Raw genomic sequence first — 27,245 nt, 5'->3', positions numbered from 1 at the left:
GGAATAGTCCTGAAACCTACTGAAAAGCAAAATGAAAATCAGGTTTTACAAGGACCTGAAACCACTAGCAAAGTTCAATAAGTGTATCCAGGTTTTACAAGGACCTGGAACCTGAAATAAAGTTTTACCAAAAAACAGGACTAGAACCAAAAAGTATATGTAACTAAGTTAATTAAGTTAATCACACTTAATATATTAAGATCTACATGCTCAATGTTTACCGAGTTGTAGTTGATATTTTAGTACATGTCGAGTGACAGTAAATTGTTAGTGTTAACTGAGTGCCTCTATGTTAACGAGTTTCAACATAAGTTATATTCTAATTTGTATTGACATCTAAGGGATCTGAGATTTATTTTTGTGGTAACTGATTTACCCCTCCCCTCTCAGTTACTCCTCTTATATTTCCAACAATTGGTATCAGAGCTTTTGGTGCTTGTAGAGAAGTTTTTAAGGACCTGAGCTAAAGATCAGGATGTCTTACAAAAGGGAGATCCCTAAGTTGAATAGAGATAACTTCAAGGAATGGCAGGAACTCATGAGATTGCATTTGGCAACCATTAGAGAATCCGGCCTAAAGTACCTAGATGCCAAATATGTGACACCTACTAGAACTATGATTGTTGAGCAAATCACAGAAAAAGAGAATCATAATATCATGATGATTGATATTGCTTCAACTCTTAGCTATGCTAAATTTGATGAAGTAAAAGACTATGATACTACTCATGAGATGTGGATTAAGCTGAAGGACATCTATGGAGGAGATGATAATGTAAGAAGAGCTAAGGAAGAAAGTCTCAGAGGTCAACTTGATCAAATAAGGACGAGAGAAGATGAGAATGTTGCAAAATACAGTGAAAGAATAAAAGCCAGTGTGTGTGCAATCAGAGCCTTAGGAGGAAAGATTGAAGATGAGACAATGGTGAGAAAGTTTCTTAGAACACTTCTTCCTATGTATTCGATTAGATTGTCAACAATTTAAGATATGAGATGCAATCCCAATAATGATATAACATTGGATGCAGTAGTGGGAAGATTGACAACATTTGAGCTAGATAACTATGGCAATTATGTTCCTAACACTAGCAACCTTGAGTCTGCATTTCAAGCCAAACTATCACTCAAGAAGAAAGCTACAAAATCTAAAAGGCAATCTATTAGTGAGGAGGAAGATGGTTTTGATGAAGATGTTGAAGTCATGGAAGCATTACTTACAAGAAGATTTCCCAAGGGCAAAGGGAAGTACAAAGGCAAAATTCCTTTGATCTGCTTTTCTTATGAAGAGTTTGGTCACATTGCTACAAGGTGTCAAAATAGAGAAGCAAAAGAATAAAAGAAGAATGACAAGTACAAGGGCAAGAAGGACTTCAAAAGCTACAAGGACTACAAAAGAAATCTTGTTGCATTGTTAAAGATTATAAAAGTCGTGAAGAAGAAGATGAAATGGTCTACATTGTTGTTAAGGATGGATCAGGTAATGAGAATGATAAAATGGCACTTGTCTCACATATCAGTAAGAATGATACATGGATTATTGATAGTGGTTGTTCTCACCGTATGACTAGTGACAAATCTAAATTTGAAACCTTAGTACATGATGATGGTGGAAGTGTTAGATTTGGCAATGATGAACCATGTTATGTGAAAGGTAAAGGTTGTATTGCACTAACCAATGATCTCAGATGTAATAATGCTTATTGGATTGAAGGATTGAAGCATAATCTATTTAGTGTGGCTCAATTGAATAACATTGGATTCAAGGTAGAATTCATGAATGTAAAGGCCAATCTACTAGATGGAAAAGGTAATCTAGTTGGGACTGGCAAGCAAACAAAAGGTAACCTATTCTACCTAGATCTCAATGAAAGGTCATGTTTCATTGCTCAAGTAGAAAAAAGTTGGTTATGATATAAGAGGTTATGTCATATGAATTTTGATAACCTAATAAACATAAGCAAAAATAAAAGGGTTAGAGGCATTCCAAGCCTGAAGAAACATGACATGGGTATGTGCAAGAATTGTCAAATTGACAAGATGGGCAAGACAAGTTTCAAAAGCAAAAACTATAATTATGAAGAAGTGTTGGAGTTGTTCCATATAGACCTTTGTGGACCTATTAACATTAAAAGCTACACAAGAGATAAGTACTTTATTTTATTTGTTCATGATTATTGTAGAATGGTGATTGTTATGTATCTAAAAGACAAATCAGAAGCTTTTCAAAAGTTCAAATGGTATCTGGCTAGAGTAGAGAAAGAAATGGGAAAGAAACTAAAATGTTTAAGATCAAATAGAGGAGGAGAATTCATTTCTAATGAATTCTGCAATGAGAAAGGAATCAAAAGACAAGTTTCTGCACCTGGCACACCTCAGCAAAATGACATTGTTGAAAGAAGGAATAGATCAATCATGGATTGTGCAAGGACCCTTATGATAGAAAAGAATGTTGCTATCAAATATTGGAAGGAAGCAATCAACGCTATAATTCATACTTTGAACCAAGTTCAGTTGATGAAGGATTCAAATCAAACACCTTTTGAATTATGGTATAGATATAAACCTATTGTGTGTTACTTCAAAGTATTTGACAGTAAATTTGATATTCTGAAGGAGTCTACAAAGGAAAATTTGATGTCAAAAGTGATGAAGGAATATTTATGGGATATTCAAATAAGAGCAAAGCTTATAAATGTCTGAATCTATCTACTCTTAAAGTTATAGAAAGTGCACATGTGAAGACTGATGAGTTTACAGAAAAGAGCGAAGAACAAAGCAATAAGGAACCTGAAGACTATAGAAATTTTTTTTACCATGAGCTTGATACTATTCCTAATATTCAAGCAAATGGGAATCAACAACCTTCACCACCCAATCCCCAAAATCTCCAATTCAACCCAAGTTGCAGCAAGTGCAACCCGAGTCATCAGAAGGACTTGAGTTTTAGCAAGAGGACACTGAGTCATAGTCTGATGGACCAGAGTCACAAACAGTGGGACTTGAGCATCAAACAGAAGATCATGGTGAACCTAGTGATTTCAGAAAGGAGCCTAGACTTCCTGGATATGTCAAAAGGCATCATGCACCCAAGCAAATCATCAAAGATCAATCAATTGGTACAATGACAAGGAATAAGTTAAAAGGTACATGTTTACTTACTGAATTTGAACCTAGATCTATAAAATATGCATTACAAAATGAAAATTGGATTGAAACTATGAATGAAGAAATTGATCAAATTGAAAGGAATAAGACTTGGACTCTTGTTCCTAGACCCAAGGATAAGAATGCAATTGGCACAAAATGGGTGTTTAGAAATAAACTAAAATGAGAACGGAGAAGTTTCAAGAAACAAGGCAAAGCTGGTTTGCAATGGTTATGCTCAAGAGGAAGGTATTGACTACAGAGAAACTTTTGCTTATGTTGCTAGACTTGAAGGTATTAGAACACTCCTTGCATATGCAACACACAAAGGATTCAAAGTGTATCAAAGGGATGTGAAATCAACATTCCTAAATGGAATCTTGGAAGAGGAAGTCTACATTGAGCAACCAAAAGGTTTCATTGATCCTAGCAAAAGGGATATGGTTTGTAGACTATATAAAGCTTTGTATGGTTTGAAACAAGCCCCCAAAGCATGTTATGAGAGATTACACAAGCATCTCATAAAGATTGGTTTTCAAAGAACTAATGATAACAACGAACTATACATCAAAGAAGGACCAGATGAGAAGATTATGTTGGTAGAAATCTTTGTAGATGATACATTATTTACTGGAAATGATGATCTATGCACTAGTACATTTTAGAAAATATGTGACTATGTGACTAAAACATTTAGTCACACCACTAAAAAATTTAGTAACATGACTAAAACTAATCACATTCTATTATTTCTACATAATTTACAACTAAAGGTGACTGAATGCATGACTAATTTAGTCATTGGGTAAAATCACAAGATCAACTAAATAAAAGTGATTAAATAAACTACCAAATAAATGGCTAAATAGACGACTAAAAATTAACATTATCAAATTTCCACAATCCATTTGTAAATAATTTGTCTTCTGGATTTGATTGTATGCGTTTTTTTTTTTTACCATCAACGTTTCGGATCATACTACATGATCCATCATCAGGATGAGAAAGTGCAGGATCATGATGATGGATCATGTAGTATGATCTGAAACGTTGATGGTAAAAAAAAAGCTCACACAATCAAATCCAGAAGACAAATTATTGACTAAAAATTAGTCACTAATAATCAGTCACCCAAACAAAAATGAATGAGTACAATATTATTACTCATGTATAATAACATTTGATAAAAAAATCATAGACTAATATATAAATTAGAAGTTCCATTTCCCTATAAATGTCTTTCTGCTAATAGGATTATTGCATGAGAAATTCATCTACACTTCCACTCATGCCAAAAATTTGAATTTTAGGTGATTTAAAAATATAATATTGATAAACATAACTATTTTAACTCAATTATAATTCAATAATATTTAAATAAAATAATTAATTTAAATATCAAATATCTTATGACCAAACAACTATCCCTTTTGTGTGCATCAATGAACTTTGCTTGTATAAACATATTGACAAGCACATCATTCAATGCCTATATAAAATAGATGCTATCTCAATTCATGGATCAAATACCAATAAAACTTGGATAAACTTCTCAATAAAAACAAAATGATTATAATTATAGATACCACACTACCTCTATAGGGGACTCTCTTCACATATCTAATCACAAATAAATAAAAGTAAAAGCATAATCATTACCAAATTTAGGTAGACCATCTTCAAAATGTATGCATTGATAGGTATGTTAGGATACCAAATCATATTGACTTAAGTTCAAGGGGACATTATTGTATGCATTGTTATAAGTTGCATACATAATTGATATGTTGGAATGTGATTGAGCTTATTTATTCACTTTATAATGCATCCAAATTGATCTTGATCTTCAATAGAGCCTAAAGATATTATCATTGAGAGCCAACCTACACAAACATTTCTTTTCTAACATAGATATGTTTCTTTCTTTGAATACATATCTACAATTGATTTTTTAGTCAAATAACCATTGAAAGACTAAAGACCAATTGGTAGGAGGGTTCTCTATTCAAAAGATAATTTTTTTTTTTAATGGAATCAAAATAGAAATGGTGTATCTCAATAATCATGAATAACAAATATCTAAAAGATGTTTCACATAATGACTAATAATTTTTTTCTACTATAATTTAATTATTAAATAATTTTAACCATAACAATCATCAAATCTTAAAATAGTTATTTTAAAATTACAAATTATTTATCTGTTAAATATTTAATTATATAGGAAAAACTTTAAAAATTATTTAAATCTTCAAAACATAAGTATTTGAGCTCAACTATAGTTTCATAATATTTGAATAAAATAATCAAAATTAAATATCAAATATCTTAGAACAAAAAATTTATCTCTTTTGTTCAAATGCTTGCTTTACCACTTCAGATAATAACGTACTAAAAAGAGTGTGAATGAATGCAAAAGATTGGCGAGAATGAGACTGGAAGAGGAAAGGAGAGAAACTCATCCATAGAGATCCATTTGAAGTTAATTGTATCTTCCATACTTCACGCATAGAAATATTTTAACGGTGGAATCATCTAGTATGAAGGTATGGAGGCATAGGGCACACATAGACAAGTGAACAAATGCAAGGAATTTAGGATTTTCATAAGAAAATTCGGGGAAAATCAAAAAAGCACCCAGGCGTTTGCAATTTGGATGGTTATTCTTCTTCTAGGTTCTTTTATTTCTCTTTGTAGAACTGTCATTTGATACATTATTTAACTTTTATTTTCTTAGTTATTGATGAGATGTTGATTCAAAGCCTCTCCTATAAAAATGCATGTATTTGTCATTTCATCTCCTTGGTATTTTGCATGATTTTCATCCTAGTAGTAGAGAACTTGGAACAACTGTCAATCTACTATTACTTTATTAGTTTTCCAAGTAGTTGCTGCTTGAATATTTTTCTTCACTATGATGAACTTGTTGGTGCTAGAGCTCTAATTCACAAATCCTGTAATTTTGACCTTGGATGACATATTTCCCAATGTTGACATCCTCATATGATATATATTTTGTCTTTCCTAGTGTATAGGAATTTTAATTAATAGAAAGAATGAGTAACTTTTTTTTGGAAACCAAAATCTAGTAGTAGCTTACAAATTATAAACAAGTAGTCAAATATTCATACAAATGTTGCATAGAGCATTTCCCACAATTACAAATAACATCAACACTGAATATCTAAACATATATCCTTTGAATTGCACGTTAATTACAATTAATGTAGCTTAAATTTGAAGCCATCTTATTGAAATAACATCTCAGTTAAATCTGAAAGATAGGATAGTATATATGCTAGCATGTCAAACACAAATCTTTTTACTAAAATTTGGACCTTTATACTATTTGATATGTTCTACTCTTATAGGTGTCATCCTCACACATCGTCCATGGTACCATTTCTTGCAATGGTCATAAAATTTCCAGAACTCTTCAAGATCTTTAGAGGCTCCACAAGTTGGATAGGTTGCTTCATCATGTTCCTTATTGTCATCTTCATTAGGTGTGTCATCCTCAACCTTAGGTGAAAATCATGATTCTTTTATGTGTGACTCATAAACTTGTTTCATTTTCGCATCAAGCTTTCTTTTAGTGCTATTGTCATTTTCTATACTTTTTTTTTTTCTTGCTTCTTTGTAGTCTCACTCACTACCTCAAATATGGACAGAAGTTAATTGACCATGTAGAAAAGATGCTTCCTTTCATCGTTGTCAAACCCAAACCATGCACCAAAATAATAAGCAACTACAAGTAACTATGAATCACTATGAAATGCCAATAGTACCCTACATGCTATCTCTTGCCAAGTTGATACCTAAAGCAGGCTTAGGAATTTCAAGTGGTACCTCCTCCGCAGATGAATTTACTTACCGCTCTTCACTTGAGAGATCATATAGACACAAGTTCTTTTTTGAAAATGATGCATCCGCATGTTGTTAATAATGTTGGAAGTATGAAATTTAATAGTAAAAATATCATGTTTTGCCATACATCTCCAAGAAAGGTTTATAGAGAAAGATGCAAGTATGAAGTATTGGGTGACATGGATCACAATCTTTGGAAAACTATTGAAAGTTAGACAATCCAAATTGTGTTGTAAATCAAAAGATTAGAATATTTAAACGCACTTAAAAGGATGACTACAAAGAAGTGAAACATGTAAACACTAGGATATGTAACCTAAAAGGTGCAATACAAGTAATACAGATGACAACACATGTATACTTATTTAATAGTTTTCAGGCATTAGAGACCATCAAAGAGGTAACAATGAGGGTTTGACTGACCCACAACTAGAGCTTGACATGTCAAATATTCACTATTCTTAAGAGTGTTGCATTAAAGTCAAAATATAATACAACAATTAGAAAGTTGTCCAGTTTAAAAATAAACACACCTTTTGTTTTTGTCAAACCTAAATTGTGCACCAAAATAAATAAAAAATAATAGGCATTTGCAAGTAACCATGAATCATGATTAACTACCACCAGTGCCAACCAATCCTTTCCTTGTATGTCATCTCGTGCAAAGTTGATACACAAGGTAGGCTTGGGAAGTTAAGGTGGCATCACCTTAGGAAGTAAACTTACTTCCCACTCTTCACTTGGGAGACCATATAGATAAATGTTATGCTTTTCTAAAAATGAAGCATCTACATGTTGTTAAAGATGCTAAAAATATGAAATTTAATAGTAAATTTATCATATTTGGCCATATATCTCTAAGAATAGATTACAAAGAAAGATGCAAGGATTAAGTATTTCCTTACATGAATCACAATATTTGGAAAACTATGGAAAGTCAAACAATGCTAATTATGCTGCAAAGGAAAAGATTGCAATATTTAAATGCACTTCAAGGATGAATAAAAAGAAGTGAACCATGTAAATAATATGACAGGTAACTAAAAAGGTGTTGTACAACTAATATAGATGGAAATGACTATATATTTATTTATTATTTCTAAGGACGTAGAGACCATCAAAGAGGCAACAATAAGGATTTGACCCACAACTAGAACCTTGCAGGTCAGAGCATTTGCTATTCCTAGGAGTGTTGCATTAAAGGAAAAAGATACGATACAACAATTAAAAAGTTGTCAAATTTATAAATAAACAAACCTTTCTTTTTGTCAAACCCAAACCATGCACCAAAATAATAGGCAATTGGTAATAAGCATGAATCACTATAAACTACCACTAGTGCGAGTCAGCCCTCATCTTGCATGTCATCTTTGGTAAAGTTGATACACAAAGAAGGCTTAGGAAGTTCAGGTGGCACACCTTCAATAGGTAAATGTACTTCCCACTCTTTACTTGGGAGAACATATAGATACATGTTCTCCTTTTCTAGATTGCAATGCTAGTAAAAATCTAAAGCCTCAGTAGTGAGGGCCTTGATGATTCTAGCTCTCCAGCTTTTGAAATACTTGAACATGTCATTCATAGAGAGAGGGCTCAAACCACCCTCCATTCTCTGTAAGAATCATAACACTTACAAAGTTCATGTATTTGTTAGGAGGAAAAAATAGGAAATGAGTACCTTACCTTGTCAATTTATTTTGAAAATGGAAAAATTTCCTTGGACTGATGTTGCCTGAAAATCAAAAGGGTAGCCTTTAATTCATTTTTAATGAGTCTTTTAGACATTCATTTCAGCAAGCTTTGTCTAGACCAAGTTTGTAATTGCACTATATACTTAACCTACATGCCCTCTCATTGGATGTTAGATGAGACCCTTTAGGGAGTACCTTTCTTGACCTCCATTTCTCAACACACCTTGATGAACATATGGGACATTGTATCACTCCCTTCATAGTGATTGTTGGTGGAATTATTGATTTCACCATTCCTAGTTTAGATAGTTTTTACTTAAAGTTGTTTTGGGGTTCTTTTTCCCCTTTCTTGGTCATTTTTACCAGTTTATGTGTTTCATACTTCTTTCCTTTTGGTGGGACTTTCCTAGGTTTCTCTTTATAGATCTTTCTATTGTAAAATATTTCTGTTCATCTTTGATTTCTTGGACAATCCTTTGCAAATGACCCCATTCATTGCACTTAACATTGTATGATAGGATTAATTTGGAGTCATATTACATTTGAATTCTACCTCCCTTCACTTTTTTGGGTCAATTACCAACTTCAAGTTTTAGCAATGTGCTACATGAGACCAACCTATCTCCTCACTAATGTTATTTCTATTGAATCCATTATTATTGCTTTTTGGATTTTAGTAGCTACTAGGAGATACAATTTTTGCATTTTGTAGCATTAATGGTTCATTGGGGGAGATGAACTGCTCTCTTTGCATAAATAAGATTTGTGTTCTCCTGATACTTTGATTGTCAACTCCCTCATTCTTATGTTTTCCTTTATGAAGATGGCACATATTCATAATGGATACAGTCTTAGAGAAATCTAAATTCATGATGGAAGGCATTTTACAATTTTTCCCACAATTTTTTGCTGGCTAGCACAATTCAATGTACCATTCAAGTGCCATATTTCTATGGGTGGTTGGGAATGGTCACAGCCAAAGAGTTTGATTATTATATGTCATTTTATACCCAAACATTTTCATAAGGTTTGCAGAGGCCTTATTGCATTTTAAAACCCAACTGCCATAAACTTGGGTAGCTTCTACTACACAATAGTTGGGGTCACTTGTGGAGTCACAATGGCATGCTAGGATCTATTCAAAATCAAGAATAGAAATAAGACTTTGTTGTTCCACTTCCTCTTTTGAATTCTTATTATCACTTCTTACCTTGCTAACTTTCTCCATGCACCAACCACGTTCTTTCTCCTTATCATCACAAAACCACTAAAAAATTTTTACTTTTCATGGTCCCATTGATGCTTATGTTGTCTAGTATGGGAAATTTACCCCTGTTCAGCAACCCATTGTCGCAAATTATTTACACCCTTTGGGAGCACATTTGCAAGGAAGGCTAAATCTCAATTTTTATCATTATTTGCACCTAATTTTCATGTTGATTATATTCTTTTGATGACTAGAGTATCAATGTGACTGTGGTGCACTTCATACTCTCTTCTATCCTTCACTATTTCTAGTGTTTGAGTCCTCTGCAAATAAATAGCAAGGGTTTTGTAGGCTTTAAACTTGATTACAAACATAGTTGAGATTGTACACATCCAAGAAAAATGTTTTTGCGGGTGCTTCTTTGTGAGGATTGGTCCACATATTCTGTTAGCCTCAACTAAGAAGTGAAACATGATCCCTAATGGAGAAATACTTGGGAGGGGTAGGAAAATTTTCCTTTCAACATAGAAATACTATTGGTACCCCTAGGAGGAATTTTGTTTAAAGATAAAAAGTTTGTGAGATTTATTGACCTTTGGTCATTGGTAGGTTTCTGTCATTTAGGGTAGCTAAAAGGTCAATCAAAGGGAAAATTTCCCAAGATCAATGTTTTTTAAAGGAATTCATGGAATGAGCCATTTGTTTTTACGATTATATTATCTTTTTCAAGGTTCAATGCCAATATTGGTGCAAGAAATAATCATTTTAAATTGCAATATTTTTAGTTCATCGTTTCTTTGCATCATGATTTTTTAAAATTGTGATTGTTGCAGCTTTCTTTTAAAACTTAAGTAAAAACTATATACCATTTTTAAAATTATAAAGCCATTTCTCATCTTTTTTACTTCTTTAATGTGTTCTTGTTGTCTTTCCAATCCCAGTTAATGTAGAAGATATCATATATGTGCAGCTTGAGAGAGGATATCTAATCTTGTTTATGCTTCAATTGTACAAAAATAGGTAATAGGTCTCATAAACAAATTTGGTACCAAGGACAATAAAAATATATATCATTATCATAATTTTTATCAGATCCAACATGAAAATGTTGACATTCCAGTCATGTTTGTTATTATTGACATACACTTATTCAGATTGTGAGTTCGTACCAAGCATATTGTATAGTTAACAGTGTTAACCAAGTTTTTTAGCTGTTACCGAGCTCTACAGTTGCTACTGATTCCTTTGGGCAGATTTTAGTTTGCACTGAGTAATTACTACTAAGGTGATGATCAGCAGTGTAAACTGAGCATCTTAGTGTATGTCGAGTTTACTAGTGCAAACCAAGTTGTGCAGTGCTTACCGAGTTCGTAGTTGATGTGATTTGAGTCTAGTGTTAATCGAGCCACTCAGTGTTAACTAAGAGACTTAGTTTATACTGAGCTCAAAGTGATAGTGTGGACCAAGCTATGTAGTGTGAATCAAGTGATTCAGTTTATATGTTGAGTCACCAGTGCAGATTGAGTTCAAGACTACTTGGAAGTGATCAGTATGGACCGAGCTTCTACGTCTACCAAGTGCATGATGATGTCGAGCATTGATAGTGGATGTCGAGTATCAGAACCTCGCCGAGTCAGTCTTCAGAACTTGAGTTTCTACACTTTGGCCAACTTTGTAATATTTGTGTAAACTTGTATTGTGGCTAACTTTGTAATTATGTAATTAGATTGGTATGTATGTAATGTATTGTATCACATCCAAATTGTCAAAGTGAAGTAATGTAATAATTAGAAGAGTAGAAGAGAAAATTAAAAAGGCTATGATAGTATAGGGAGCAACAAAGATTCATCTATCATAGCAAGGTGATTTGTACACTCAAAGGAATCTCATTTAGCAAACCAAGTTGCAGATCAGAGATCAGCTACTGCTTCATCTAATAGGTGGATCAGTCAAATCCTTTAACAAGGTAGACCTAACAACCTTATGTAAATCTCTTTATTGAGTGCATACTTAATTGTATGTTTGTAAATCCTTTTGCAAGGTGGACCTAGCAGTCCTTATTGCTCCTAACAGGGAAGATCGCGAGAAGTGATCATTGTAATCCTTAACAGGCCAACTTTATACTGTAGTACTAAAGCTTGTGGGTATCATCCCCACCCCAATTTTACTTTCTATTTGGAAGGTTCCTAGGTCACCAAATCTTGTGTTAAAGTGTTATGTATGCTTTCATGTTTTTAGCTTCTCATGCATGCAGTTAGATCAAAATTCACATAAAGGATTAATTGACAATCAAGGATAAAAGTTTTATAAGTTACTGATTCACCCCTTCCCTCTTAGTAACTTAGCCTATGATAATATTTCCAACAATTGGTATCAAAACATTATGGTTCTCAGTGAAAAGTTTGATAGCTTGAGCAAAGATTAAAGGCAAAGGCGGTATTTAGTCTTGACAAGGCTATTGACAATGAAGAAGCTAGATTTGGAATTGGCTATTGGACAACTCAAGAAAGTAAAAGAGCAACTCTCTCAGTCCCTGACAAGAAGAAAAGATCTTGCAATCTAGATGAATGATTCACTCTACATTGAAGAAACAATTGAAGACATTTATTCAAGAAAATCAGATGAAGCTAATGAAGCAATCAAATAACTATTGGAAAAGAATAGTACTCTTCAAGAAGAAGTAAGAAAACTAAGAAAAGAGCAAGAAATTCAGTTAGTAAGATTATGTGAAGTCATGGAAGAGAAAAACAAGATAAGAGAAGAGATAGAAGGAAAGAATAATGAAATTCAACACCTATCCCTTGAGCAAGCAGACTTCATTGATAAGCTCACCAATGCAAATTAAGAAATCATGAATCTGAGATAAGAGAATGAAAGATTGCAAAATGATCTAAACATTGAAAGACAAACCAATGAAAGAATGATGAAATTCCAAGTAGACATGACTCAGTTGAATGAGCAAAGTCATTACAGAAAAAAAGGAAAAGCATGAATTAGATACACAGAAGAAGGCGAATCATCCAAGCAAGGAATTCAAAGGAACCAAAAACCTACCTACAATCACTGCGGTAAGATAGGTCATACTTAGAACAAATGTTGGAGTAATGGGAAAGCAAAATTCAATGGAAAATACTACAATTGTAATCAACATGGTCATAGAGAAAATGAATACAAAGAGAAACCAAAATTTGAAGGCAAATGTCACAAATGTAAGAAGCATGGACACAAGTCATCATAATGCAAAACTAAGATATTGAATCCAAAAGAACAAATTGTAAAAGCTATATTTGGTTGGGACTATAACACTTGGTACAGATGTCATTACTGTGGAGAATTTGGACACATTGGAATGAATTGTGTAAAACATCACATAAGGAAAAGAGATACTACCAAAAGATGTTTCATTTGTATAGAACTTGGTCATCTTGCCAAGAACTATATGAATACTAGAAAAATAGAAGATGAGAAGAAGGCAAAAGCTGATAACATCAAAAAGCAGATGAGACAATAATGGGTTCCAAATTCTACCAAGAATGCAAGTCCAAGCAATGATGATCAAGTCACTCAAGAATTGGGCGACTCCACCATCTCCACTTGATTTCTTAAAGAGGAGAACTGGAACTAGGCTACAAAAGAAGACAACTAAATTAGTTCTAGTTGACAGGACAAAAGATCCATATTAGCGTTCAAGATGCAAAGGGATCATCGAGTAAGAAGTACTAGTTACTACTGAGTTACCTTCCTTACCAAGCAAGGTCGGGTTATAGACTCTACCAAACGAGGTTGGGAGTGACTAAGTCTTATGTGGTTACCAAGTCATGAAAGACTCCATCGAGTATTCAATGTTAGTGAAGTGGATGACAACCTGTCAATTCGATCTAATATTTGTACCAAGCATTTATGGAAAATTTTGATAAAAGGAATGATTTTGAAGTCATTTTTCACCGTGATTTTTTGAGGTATTTATGCAAAGAAATCTTCAAGAGCATTCAAGCGATTTGAGAAAATTGTTACCAAAGGGTTTCAAATTCTCTCAAACCCTATCAAGTGAAGATGATAGCTACCAACAATAAGCTAAAATGAGGTTCAAACATGTTGGTTCATGGTATTGAATGGAAGGCACCATATTTCAAATGTACTCCTATAGTTGCAAAAACCCTAGATTCGAGTGGAGCACAGTCTCAAATCCCTCCTAAGGTACTATTGATCAACGATATCCACTCTCATTTCAAATGTGCAATTTAGGATATTGGTACACTAGAGATGGATGAAACCCTAGAGAAGCTATGTGTCAATGGCATGTTGAAACTTGAACATCAACACCTGGAAGCTAAGGGTTTAACACATAATCCACATATGCCATAAGAATTTCAAATTAAATGGATAAGATACATCATTAGTCATGTGCATAATGGTTAATTGTGGTTGGAGCAACTAATTTTGATCACAAAGAAGATGATCCATAGGAATATCAGTCTCCCCATGTTATCAAAAGCCAAAATGACCAGAACCCTAAGTCGGGTTGAACTAGAAAAGAAAACCCTAGCCAAGTGGGATGGAAGGGGAATGAAGATTAGCAGTGTGACTGATATAGAACTTAAGTTTGGCATACATATAATTGCTCACAAGATTTACAGTTTGAGCAGATTGAATAGTGTATCATGTGAAGCAGCGGACTTGGTATACAAGGTAGTCAAGAATAACCTATCTCTTGACCTTGCTAAGCTACTATTGAATCAATTTGACAAAAACATGGAGAGCATTAGGACATCAAAGAACAATCCATGTAAGTTTGGCTCACTATTGACGCTTATTTTTCTATGTTTAGAAATTCTTTCCATCAAAAGGTACTATTGTTTGGAGAAAAGATGTGCCAGTACTCTATTAGATTAATCAATACATTTCTAAAAAGGGAGAAAATTATACTAGTATCATGGAAAATTATTTTGATGCATTCAAGGAGAAAATGAATAACAAATTTTGAATCCCCAAGAAACTAGTTGAGGATTATAAAGATGATGTCTGTTTTATGGTATATAGTGACAAGGTATACATTTAGGTAGTTAGGCCTAGAATTGCATGGGTGAAACCTCTAGGATATGAGGAAAATATTGATGAAATAAAAGATATAATTGAGGCACTGATAAATGAGCTAGTTGATCCCAAGGCTGCATACTTTGGCACTTGTGATGAGTCAATGGCTAGAATTGAATTGGAGATCAAGCTTCCTCAGACAGTTAACAAGGGCAAGAAGAGGATTGCCAGAAGACCAATTCTACTCTTTTGCTAACTAAAGGAAAAGGTGAGGATGAAGAATCAGAGGAAGAGGAGCCACTAAAGAAGAAGGGTAAGGTAATCATTACCAAGCCTACCAAGACATCCACTGTAGTGTTCACCAGGAGATCCTCTAGGAAGAAAGTAGACAAAGAAGGAGGAGACATAATTTTCAAGAGGTCTCCACCCACATTTGAGGAGAGAATGAAAGAATTGGAATAAGGTTTTGGAATAAAAAACTTCAAAGCATTAAAATATGAGACTAGAACTACTGATGAGTAGAAGCAGATTGAAGATATATTGATATCCAAGATGGGTAAGTGGAAATAATCACCTGATCAGCTTACTCAACAAATTCCTAATGCTTCAATCGATAAGATTAAGCCAAGATGGGAGCATGCAATGCAAACTATAAAGGATATTCATGAGTAGACCTTGTGGCAACTTATGCCAAATTTGAATGACAAGGAGGTGAAAGAATCTTTAAAGAAAAACTAGGAAAAGTTAAGTTTAAGATTCAATACTTGTCTTATTTTGTTGAATGAAATGGAGCATGTTGTGAATAACTCTACAAATACATGGAATAATGTCTATCTTCTTCACAAACCAAGCAATTTTTTTGTAAGCATAAGTGATAAGGATGATGATGATCAACAGGAGAAAGATGATGAAAAAGTAACTCATTTTGATAATGTAGATGATGAAGAGGAATAGGAGCATGAGGCTACCGAGGAGGATACCCAAGATGTTGAGGAAATTGACCTAGTTAAGATTGATGTAGTAGTTATAGCCTCACTTCCTCATTCTCCTAGTAAAACATTGATAACATCAAGCTCAGAGATGGCCTTAACAAGATTGATTGTGTCCAACACTATAAGCACAAGCATTCAATCAATCTTTGAACCAGTCCAGCTTAGCACATCATTGACTGAAGTGCCAAGCACTTCATCTACTGAGTTGCAAGTTCTACCCTCTACATCAATTTTGACTACAACAAATATTCCTACCACTAGTATTTCAATGAGTGTAGTACCCATTTTTGCAATGAGTCCTACTATTTCAACTATTGTTTCCATTCCTAGTACACAAGCAATAAGTGGAAGGATAGTTGAGACCAATCCTCAACTGAGCACAAATTTTTTGGGTAAAGGTAAATAAAAGGAGGAGGATATAAATCTTGATGAGGAGATTGTCATTCCAAAATGGGACATCTCAAATCTAACTCTAGATCAGATGCAAACCTTTGGTGAACTTCTTCAAAAGAAAGCCAAGCAATAAAGGCTAAGAGAAGAAAGGAATAAGTAGTTCAAGATCATTGAGGATGCCAAGAATATTCTAGTAGAGGTTATAAGCATAGAGCTTGATACTTCTCAACCAATTTTGTATCAGTTGGTAGAGGCAGTCCAGAAATACAATGGAGATTTGAATGAACAAGATAAATTATTGCAGAGAGCTGAGAAAAAGTTTGAGAATAAAGTTTGAGAACTTATTGCTCAAACGGATTGCCATTCATCAAATAGAGTTATCTACTATTTTGGGCTCTCTAGAAAGCTCTTGCATTAATGTATCATTACTTTTTGGTAAATTATGTAATACATCAAATTTCACAAAAGAAATAAAAGACAAATTGTCTAAAATTGATGAAGATCTAAAGGCAAGTGCACAAAAATTGCATCTTGACCTGAGTTCTAGCTCTGCTCACTTCAACAAAATTAGATTTCTGATAGATATGCAAGCAAAACTACTTAGAGAAGAAGCAAGCATCAGATCAACATTGATAGATATCCAGAATATGATTCTCCCTAACATGGATGCACTGCACAAGTATATTGCACATTCAAAAATGTTCATCCATGATAATAATTTCTCTATTGTAGACCACATGATTGAATTGTCAACAGAAGTGCAGGTTGCATTGCACACATGTAGGGTCTTGCAAGAGAATTGAGACAAGACTTTAGTGCTTATACTAAAGGTAAACTCAAATTTATTGTCTCATTTTGGCATTACTATGTAAACATATAACATAAATCTTTGGCATTAATGTCAAAAAGGGGCAGAAGTTATAAGGAGATAAAAGGGGGAGAAGATGTGAGAAGATTGGATAAGATGTAAAAAGGGAGAAAATTGAAAGAAAATTGCAAATTATAGAGAAAATGTATATTGTATGTATAGTATAATGTATATTATTTATGGGGAAGCATTACCATGTATAGAAATGTATCCTTTACAAAACCAATTTTGAAAAATTTCAAAAACAATATACTCTACCGGGTTGGAGACATAAGGTGATGAATAAAGGTGTTGTTGAACATTCTTGATGTTTTTATCACTAATGCCAAAGGGGAAGATTGTTGACATTCTAGTCATGTTTGTTGTTAGTGACATACACTTATTCAGATTATGAGTTCATACTGAGCATATTGTATAGTTAACAATTTTAACCAAGCTTTTCAATTGTTATCGAGCTCTACAGTTGCTACTAAGTTCTTTGGATAGATTTTAGTTTGCACTAGGTAGTTACTACTAAGGTGATAATCAACAGTGTAAACCAAGCATCTCAGTGTATGCTGAGTTTACTAGTGCAAACCAAGTTGTGCAGTGCTTACCAAGTTCATAGTTCATGTGATGTGAGTCTAGTGTTAGTTGAGCCACTCAGTGTTAACCAAGAGACTCAATTTATATTGAGCTCAAAGCGATAGTGTGGACCAATCTATGCAATGTGAATCAAGTGATTCAATTTATATGTCGAGTCACTAGTGCAGACCGAGTTCAAGATTACTTGGAAGTGATCAGTATGGAACAAGCTTCTACATCTATCAAATGCATGATGATGTCAAGCATTAACAATGGATGCCAAGTATCAAAACCTCACCGAGTCAGTCTTCAGAACCCGAGTTTGTACACTTTGGCTGACTTCGTAATGTTTGTGTCAACTTGTATTATGGCTGACTTTGTAATTATGTAATTGAATTGGTATATATGTAATGTATTGTATCACATCCAAATCATTGAAGTGAAGTAATGTAATAATCAGAAGAGCAGAAGAGTGAATTACAAAGGCTACAACAGTATAAGGAGCAACAAATATTCATCTATCATAGCAAGGTGATTTGTACGCTCAGAGGAATCTCATTCAGCAAACCAAGTTGTAGATCAAAGATTAGCTACTACTTCATCCTAATAGGTGGATCAATCAAATCTTTTAACAAGGTAGACCTAACAGTCTTATGTAAATCTCTTTAGCAAGTGCATACTTCATTGTATGTTTGTAAATCCTTTTGCAAGGTGGACTTAGTAGTCCTTATTGCTCCTAACAAGGCACGACATCAGAAGTGATCATTTCAAGCCTTAACATGCCAACTTTTTATTACAGTACTAAAGCTTGTGGGTATCATCCCCACCCTAGTTTTACTTTCTATTTGGAAGGTTTCTGGGTCACTAAATCTTGTGTTAAAGTGTTATGTATGCTTTCATGTTTTCAATTTCTCATGCATGCAGTTAGATCATAATTCACATAAAGGATTAGTTGCTACTCAAGGATAAAAGTTTTATAAGCTATTGATTCACCCCTCCCCTCTTAGTAACTTAGCCTATCATAATATTTCCAACAGAAAATTAGGTGATTTTGTATGATAGTCAGCATGGATCAACTCTTTTTGATATTTCTTGATAATATCCTATGGTTCATTGTCTATGATCATTTTAAAAGTTTTGATTCTTGCTTTTATCAATTGAGTACAAAAAAGTGAAGTTGTTTCTTTAATTTTGAAGCATTTTGATTAGCTGAAGCAGAATCTTGGTAGAAAACTAAAGTAGGTGGTCATAGTTACTTGATGTAAATAAGCTTTGTAAAGCATGAAATGCTTAAGCCCACTTTTAATTCAGTATCCCCCTCACTACAATAACACAAGCTCACCTATATCAAATTCCAATATAGTAACATTAGAATCCTCACCTTGTAGTTAAAAAATTAGCAAAATTGCATTTGTACCATCACTATCATGATACAACTATATAAATCTATAATTGACATCATTTCTCTCTTCAATATAATAGTCTTATTCACTAACAATCTTCTACTATTTGCTAAGGCACACTAACTATAGGCTCATCTTGGTATACATAAGCATCAAATCTCATTCATATTATGTATTTTTGTTTGATGCATTTCATGCATCTTGGTATACTCTTACAAATTCACTCTTCTTTCAGACCTTCTCAATTCTTGCAAACATGACCTTTTCTATGTCAATTCTTTTTTGCTACTTCAAGAATATCTCTGCTCATGGATTTTACCTTTGAGGGTTTTTTCTCCTTTCAAAACTATGCTTTGTCCTTCTAAAAAAATGTCAAATCTATAAAATATTCTCCTGAGGTTATCCTTATGCATTTTTCCTTTTCTTTTAAAAGCTCATTGGGTTTTGTATTACAAAATCCTAATATGGAGCTCTTTTAGGAGTCAAATTGAATACTCCATATAAGCCAAACAAAGATCTTGTCATAGTTTGTGGGCAATACTCCATACAAGGAAAACACAAAGCTCATATGATCACAAATTTGATTGATACTTTTGACTTTCTTGCAAGATAATTGGGATGGATATTGTAAGTAAGAGTATGAAATATTTGAAAGAGAAATGACAAAGATCAATTATGCTAAGCTATGATTCCATAAAATTTTGCACCTTATGTACTTTATTTGCGTGTCTAAATAATGTGACTTCTTCTTCCATGGACTTTTTATGCAAATCACACCTCTCGTATGAGGTGGATTTTAGTGTACTTAGTCCCTTTTTCTATATGAAAGATCATTGTTATCTTCACATTCCAAGTTTCATTGTTATTGTGACTCAATCAAACAAGAATTACTAACCCTACCCAACTGGTTACTATAAATCAATGAACATCGATCCCCTATCACCACATACAACTTCCTCTTTATGAAAATCAGATCCATTAGTTACTCCTAAAAATTATATGATTATCATAACCATAGAGATACCATTTGACATTTGTATTCTCTAATCAGAATTAATCTTCAAATGTCCGTGTTTACAAATTGCCATCACTCTCACAGTTAGTACCTTTCATGAAGTCAGAGCCCCCAAACCTTCTTGCAACAATTCAAATTTCTTGCATAGGACCTAAACACATTTTCCTAACATCTCCTAGTCATTACATATCATTCACAAAACATGCATTTGTTAGTATTCAATATTAGTTTTGTCAAACCTAGTGATTTGAATTATTCTTCTTGCTAGGGCACCAAACCATTACATAACCTTCTAATCTAAGACCAAGTGCATTGTAAACAACAACATGCCTTCTTCAAAATATTCCAATATTAATTTTTTTCTAATGATCACATTTTAGATTACAAACAAACCCTTGCTCATGACTTAGAATTTGAGGGATTCAATAGTGTATAGAAAAATAGTTAGAACTTCCATTAGATCCCATAGCTAAACATCTAAATGGGTTCTAATGAAAGTTAATCCATTATTCTAGCTCTTAAAATTCAAATTAAGTTATATTCAATCTATTTGATCTAGCAAATATGCATTGGAACAAAGACAAAACATGAATAATAATTGAGGGCAGATATAAAATTACCTAAACTGACTCTTTCATTCAATGCATATAATTATAAAACCTTAAAATGGATTTCACCATGCTTGAATCCTTTAGAAAAACAACTTTAACAACTTATAAATTACTTAATTAGTCTTTACATCAATCCCTTGAAATGTACTGAACCTGTCACTGTCAACTAGGACTCACATATCTATTCCTTCAAACAGTCACATTAGTATAAAAGGAAATATATCCATTAAATTTTTAAACATTAGATTAAATTAATACTTGTCTCATACACATCACCAAAACAACAACTTCTCTTGAAAAGCCATTGTATGAATAAAATATGACACAATCCACATGTTACTAGCATGCCACTATTTGAGACAATTTTTATTGTAGTTCTTCATCTAAACCACGTGTCATTCCTTTGTGCAGTGATCTAAAAATTTTAGGAGAAAAAAATACATTTTTTTCCCATCTTCCAATCAAATTTGGGGCTTGCATACATATTTTTTATGAAGATATTACATTATTCCAACTCTCAGATTGCCTTGAAAGGGTTTGGACAGGCTACACTAAAACTTGAATAACTTTTCTAATACCTAATAGAATTGGGTGATTCAAAAGCTAAAATTAAGTGGATTAATGCCTTCATCCAAAAAAATAGGTTTCATAATAATATCCTAAGTTTATGGTATGGAGAAAATCATATAATAAGACTGTAATGACATAATAGAATAATAAAAACTATAGAAAATTTGAACTTTTATTAACCTTAGCTTCTAAAATTGGCCACCTTGTCAATTTTCAACCATTTCAGATATATGTAACCCCTTTTCCTTCATGGGAACTGATAGAAACTCATACAACTACTTTTAAACAACAATGATAGACAAACTAGGCCAATTGTTGTCAATCGTAACCTATCACTATCATTCATGGCCTCTTCTATGGAGATTTTGGGTTTGGCTCAATTTATTCTATATTTGTCAAAATATGATAACCTATTGTGGTTATCATGGATTCTGTTTCCTTTGTTTCTTCTTTTACCTATTAATATCACTTTTTTGCCATGTCTTACTTCCTCAACTACTCCTTGTTTCCTTCATAGTGCATTGGGGCCCATAGATGATACTTTTCTATTATGATATGTTGCTCATTATCTATGATCATACTATCTTTTGCAATACCACCAAGCATATTCTGATCACTATGACTGTATTCTAAAGTCTCTATGTTTGCATTCCAAAAATTAGCTAATTCTACATTTATTTACAAACTACAATGGTTCAAAGGCTTTCCTTCTTTGTTTCTACTACATTCTCTTCATGAATGCTCATCATGGCAATTTATTTTGATCTTAACTTGTCAACAACGATATCACTATTCTTAAGTATATGTTTACCATTAATTCATTTCTTGTTCTTGTTTTTTCTTCTTGATATGTTTACCATACAATGATGGCATAAACCACAAATTATAGGCTATAAGTTTGACAATGATATTGGCTGGCTTAAGCTCTATGTATGATTTCAAAACAAGTTTAATGATTTAAATCACTTCTTCACTGAAACGATTTAGTTTGAGACTAGGAATTGGGAACAAATCTATAATTATTTCTATAGTTATATTGTGAAAATAATATATACAATAATATTGCTAATTCTAATGCTAATTAAAGTAGTAAATTGATGAAGTTAAATATCAGCAAAGAGGATTTTAATGTTTTTGTAGTTCTTTCAAGCAGAGAACAATTTTGCATCCACAACATCTACTCTGTGCATAAAAGACCTCAGAAGTGTTTAATAGCCCCACAATGTTTGAACACAAGAACATGTGTTTGGCCTAATAATTGCCCCTTTACTCTTCATTTCTTGGTGGAAGATGTTTCTCTAGTCATTCACTTGGACTGAATAGTTTTTGCAAGTAAGTTTCTTTAAAAAATTTGACCAAAATGGAGTGACTAGAATAGGTTGATTCCACTTTTTTAGGTTCAAACTTATGATCTATCCTTGGAAAATTAATTATCCTATATTTTCAAGAATGTGATTGAACTTGACTTGATATCAACACTGACATTCCATTGCCTAGCATTACATTTAAAAAAAACCTAAACTATCATAAATTATGGTTTGTAGTGATTTGAAAGCTTCAAATTGTAAAATCCAAAATCTCTTTGAGTTTGTGAAAGAGTTATATATTACTTACATTAAAAATGTAGGAAAGGTTTGATGCAATGGCCCTTCATGACTACCAATAAGAAAATTTAACTGAAATATATAATTTACAATTGGGGTCTCATGGAATTACATGCAAAATCACTAAGCAAGTCATAGTGTAGGCAATATGGATCATTTCCCTTAGAACTAGAGCTTTCTATTTTGCATATTATAAATCATCATACTTTCATGGAGCTATCAAATAACTCTACTTTTTTTACTTTACAAATGCTTTCCAAAATTCTAGAGGGTGATACATTACCCATGACTGTGACTGTCTTCTTCTCCAAATCTATGAAAACTGGAATACCCTTGAGAAAATAAAGAGGAAACCAATATGTGCAGTCATAATATACTATAAAACAACACAATTATTAGCTGGTCTCTATGTTAGTGGAAGTTTGATGTTCATATTTATCTAGTCTTATATGACATTAATCTTCAATATTGAAAGATCCACAACTTCCATTTTAGATATATGCCTTCTCACTTTTTTGGCACATCCTTAGTAGTGTAAAGACATTTAGAGGAGGCACATCCTTGGCAGTGTAAAGACACTTCCAACACAAACTCCTACACAAATTACCAATCAAATTTATAAGAATAATTTTAGGTGATGTATTGCATGATTCATTCTTTAATTGCAGATTTCTCATGGGTAGTCATTTCTACTATGACTGATCTCTTCTAAGCTTCATTAGTTCACTTTTTGAGAAGGATTGAAGTGGTTCTTTTGACACCAAAATGGAGGGATTGAGACTATCAAAGGGAGCTATAGTTTTAGTATCACTTGATACAAGAATCATTCATAATCAAAGTATGTCAATTAAGGAATATAACCTAAGATCAGTTGATCCTAAAAAGTGTTATTCATAGCCTATCAAGAGTTGCATGCACTAATCTAAGCAGAGATACAATGTGTTGGGTGGATATTTTGCAACTGACAGTTTTGGGTAAAAATCTAGGCACAAAATAGGATGACTAGCCATAGCGTGTAAGACAAAGTCTCTCTTACCTTAAAGGGAAGGCTCCCCCTTCTCACCATTCCTTGGATCAACTCAAGGTAAGCAAGAAGTCAAGAGATTTTATAAAATGGGTGTTACCAATATCCTTTCTTCTTAACTTTCAAGAAATAATCCACTTACTCGTAGAGCGAGTAATGGGTAGGGTGAATGTCTAACTACACTTCTATCAAGAGCTGGAAACAGTGGTATTGATAAACCTTCACTAACTCAAAGGCTAGCTAAAAATGTACTAGTTTGGCTCTAAGTCTAGTTGTACTTCTATATAGAAAAGCTTTACAATTAGGTCAAAAAGCCTCCTAAAAGTAAAAGTAACTTAACTATTTTGCGAATTAAGAAGAAAATATAAGCTATAGACAAAGCTTCTAGCTACACACTTCCACAATTGCTGCTAGTCAAAGCTCTGGCTCCAATTGCTTCTTAACTCTTTTCTATTCAATTCACGAGATATAATTACCAATAACACAAGATACCATGAATCAAAGATAACTTGGATGAATTAAAGACAAAGCTTACAACTCACACAAATAACAATCTCACTTAATCAAATTTAAGTATGAAATGCTCCTTCGTATTCATTTTTTCTCAAAAATAGTGCTTACACAAACAAAGTTTTGCTAGCATAATTTCTCCAAAGCTCTCTTGCATAAAGATAATGATGATTTTACAATGAAGGGGAACTCCTTTGTATAGGAACATGAGTTGAGAAAAAGGTGGAGAAAAAAGTGGGAGCAACTCAACCAACTTTGACCTAGTTTAACTACAAAAGAAAATAAAGGGTTACATGCAACTGTGCATGCAACTCGCATTACTTTTACATACATGTAACTTGCATTACATGTAATTATACTTTTTCATGTAATGCATCCTTTACAACTACTAACATGAAATAAAAACAAAACAACAATCTTAGAGATTATTTCTTAGTGCCTTGAATTTGATAATAATGTTACACACTATGGGAGATCAGCAATTTCCATAGTCTTTGATATGGCTTCTACTCTCACTGCATTTTCACATGCTGATTGCACAACTTTGGAATTTTTTGTTGTAGTATCTAATAATTACTTTGTCAAGGATTTATACAAAACAAACTTGTTCATCATGTGTGAACCAAAATCTTCAAAATCTACATCAACATTGATCCTGATTATATATATTCTAAATTTACTTTCTCTACTATAATAAGATTACCAAATTCATCAGCAACATGACATTCCATTTGTTCCAAATCACAAGTAATACTTGTTTCAACTGCTTGACAATCTCCAAAGGTGACTTGCAACTTTGTGATCAACTTCATTAATATCTCCTCCTTGTAACCAATGAGTCCTTGAAATCTGAAGAACATTTCACATGACAAAAGAATCTCACACGAGACCATAGCATCAAGATCAAATTTTATCATTTCATCCCAATCATCAGGTTATTTTCTTCTTGATTCAAAGAAGAGATTAAGTTTCACAACATTTCATTCATCTCTTTGACACACATAAGAACTACAAATGTCTTTGTAATAGCTCAAACTCCTTCAGAAATGATTTCCTATATCCAAGACTTAGTGGCTTCAATCAACTTTCTCTCCTTAGACATTTGAGACATAACAACAACACTTTGAGAAGATTGTTTTTGGATGACCTCATTCAGATGAGAGACCTCATGTTTGAGTCAATTTTTCTTTTCCCAAAGTTCATGCTTGCTCTTTGATACATTAGCCAATGCATCTTGAGCATCTTGCAAACAACTCAATCATGATTACTTTCCAATTTAAACCTTAGTAAACTTGTAGTCAAAACGAGTAAGTTCCTCAATAGGTTTATCTATCAAGGGCTCAACAACCTCAATAAATTTGGTTTTATTAGAATCAACCAAAATTCTTGAAACAATCTTGTCTTTCAAAGATTTGGATTTGGTCTTCTTAATAGGAGGATTGTCTAGAGGAACAACCACTTTCCTCCTCTTCACTATTATTTTGCTCAACCATGTACGCAAGCTGAAATTTTCATCCGCAGAAGTAGGTACACTGGAAACCATTAGCATTGATCCTAATTGTATTTTCATAGTGACTAAGCAAGATTTAGTTTGTACAACTGAAGGCATAGGAACATGTTGAGAAGACTCTGTCATGAAAAGCTCAAATCTTGTCAAGGACATGTCAAGTTGGGAAACTTGACCACTGGTAAGAGTTGGAAAATCTTCAAACATATTTGCTCAATGATCATGTGTAGGGATGTAAGGAGTAGAAGAGGAAATAGGAAGAACCATGGTATTAAACTTTAAGACCAGAACAAAAGGAGTGAAAATAGTGGAGAATGAATCCACATCATCATCAACCTTATGTAGGAAAGGCTCTTCATGTATAGAAAATGTACAAGCTTGTGCAGGCTTTGGAGGAGATATGATCATGATTTCCCATTCTTCATCTGAATCTCTTTTATTAGATTCTATTTCCAATTCCTCTTCTAATTCTTCCATTGAATCTTGAATTGATTCAGGGACTTGAGATGATTTAGCTCCTTTTTCACCCTTCAATTTGAATTTGAGGGAACGCTTAGCATCAGAGGACAAGGCACCATCTTTCCCTATGATTTCCAATTGTGACCTCCTACTAGGAGGACCAAAACTTCCACAATCCAAGTCCATCTTAGGATTTACTCTTTTAAGGCCTTTACTTTTCAACCATTTGGTTGTGTTTACTAAGATGGATTGAAATCTATCCATGATAGATGTACCTTTCTTTTGTTGCCATTGAATAGGAAAGGGGAACTATATATCAAAGAAAGCTTGATGAAACTCTAGATCAAGGATGTTGCCATCATTTTCAATTTGGAAATCTTAAGGGATTTCCAACATTTTAAAATCAATTATCTGTTGTAGGGTTAATTTGCAGTAGTCCATCTTCATGATATCAAGTTTTGTCCTCATATCTATCCAGATGTCTTTGATGTGATGAACATGAGTGTAGGCTCTTTTCATTTGAGAATTCATCTCTTGGTAGTCAAAATCAAATCTAGCCTTGAACTTTTTCAAGGTGATCAACTACAACTCTGCTTCCATGTTCTTTGCTTTATGCATAAAAATGATTGAATAGTTACCAATAGCCAAAGTTTAGTTGAGGTAATGCCAAAACTAGGGCTATGCAAATCATGTTGATCACTCTACACATCCATGAGCTGTCTAGCTAGCTCCACCATAACAATTTGATTTGTAGCATGCCTAGGAAAGGTATATGTCTCACC

At 33.3% G+C, this 27,245-nt stretch overlaps 1 pseudogene; it reads right to left on the bottom strand.

Moving 5' to 3' along the window:
• Positions 1 to 6,450: 6,450 nt before the first annotated feature.
• Positions 6,451 to 8,620, bottom strand: LOC149564000 (PHD finger protein ALFIN-LIKE 6-like; annotated as a pseudogene).
• Positions 8,621 to 27,245: the final 18,625 nt, after the last annotated feature.

The sequence above is a fragment of the Cupressus sempervirens genome, chromosome 4, assembly GCF_028749045.1.
Source record: "Cupressus sempervirens isolate cs-2001-9-10 chromosome 4, ASM2874904v1, whole genome shotgun sequence".
NCBI classification, from domain to species: domain Eukaryota; kingdom Viridiplantae; phylum Streptophyta; class Pinopsida; order Cupressales; family Cupressaceae; genus Cupressus; species Cupressus sempervirens.
This window is presented reverse-complemented; position numbering and strand designations above follow the sequence as displayed.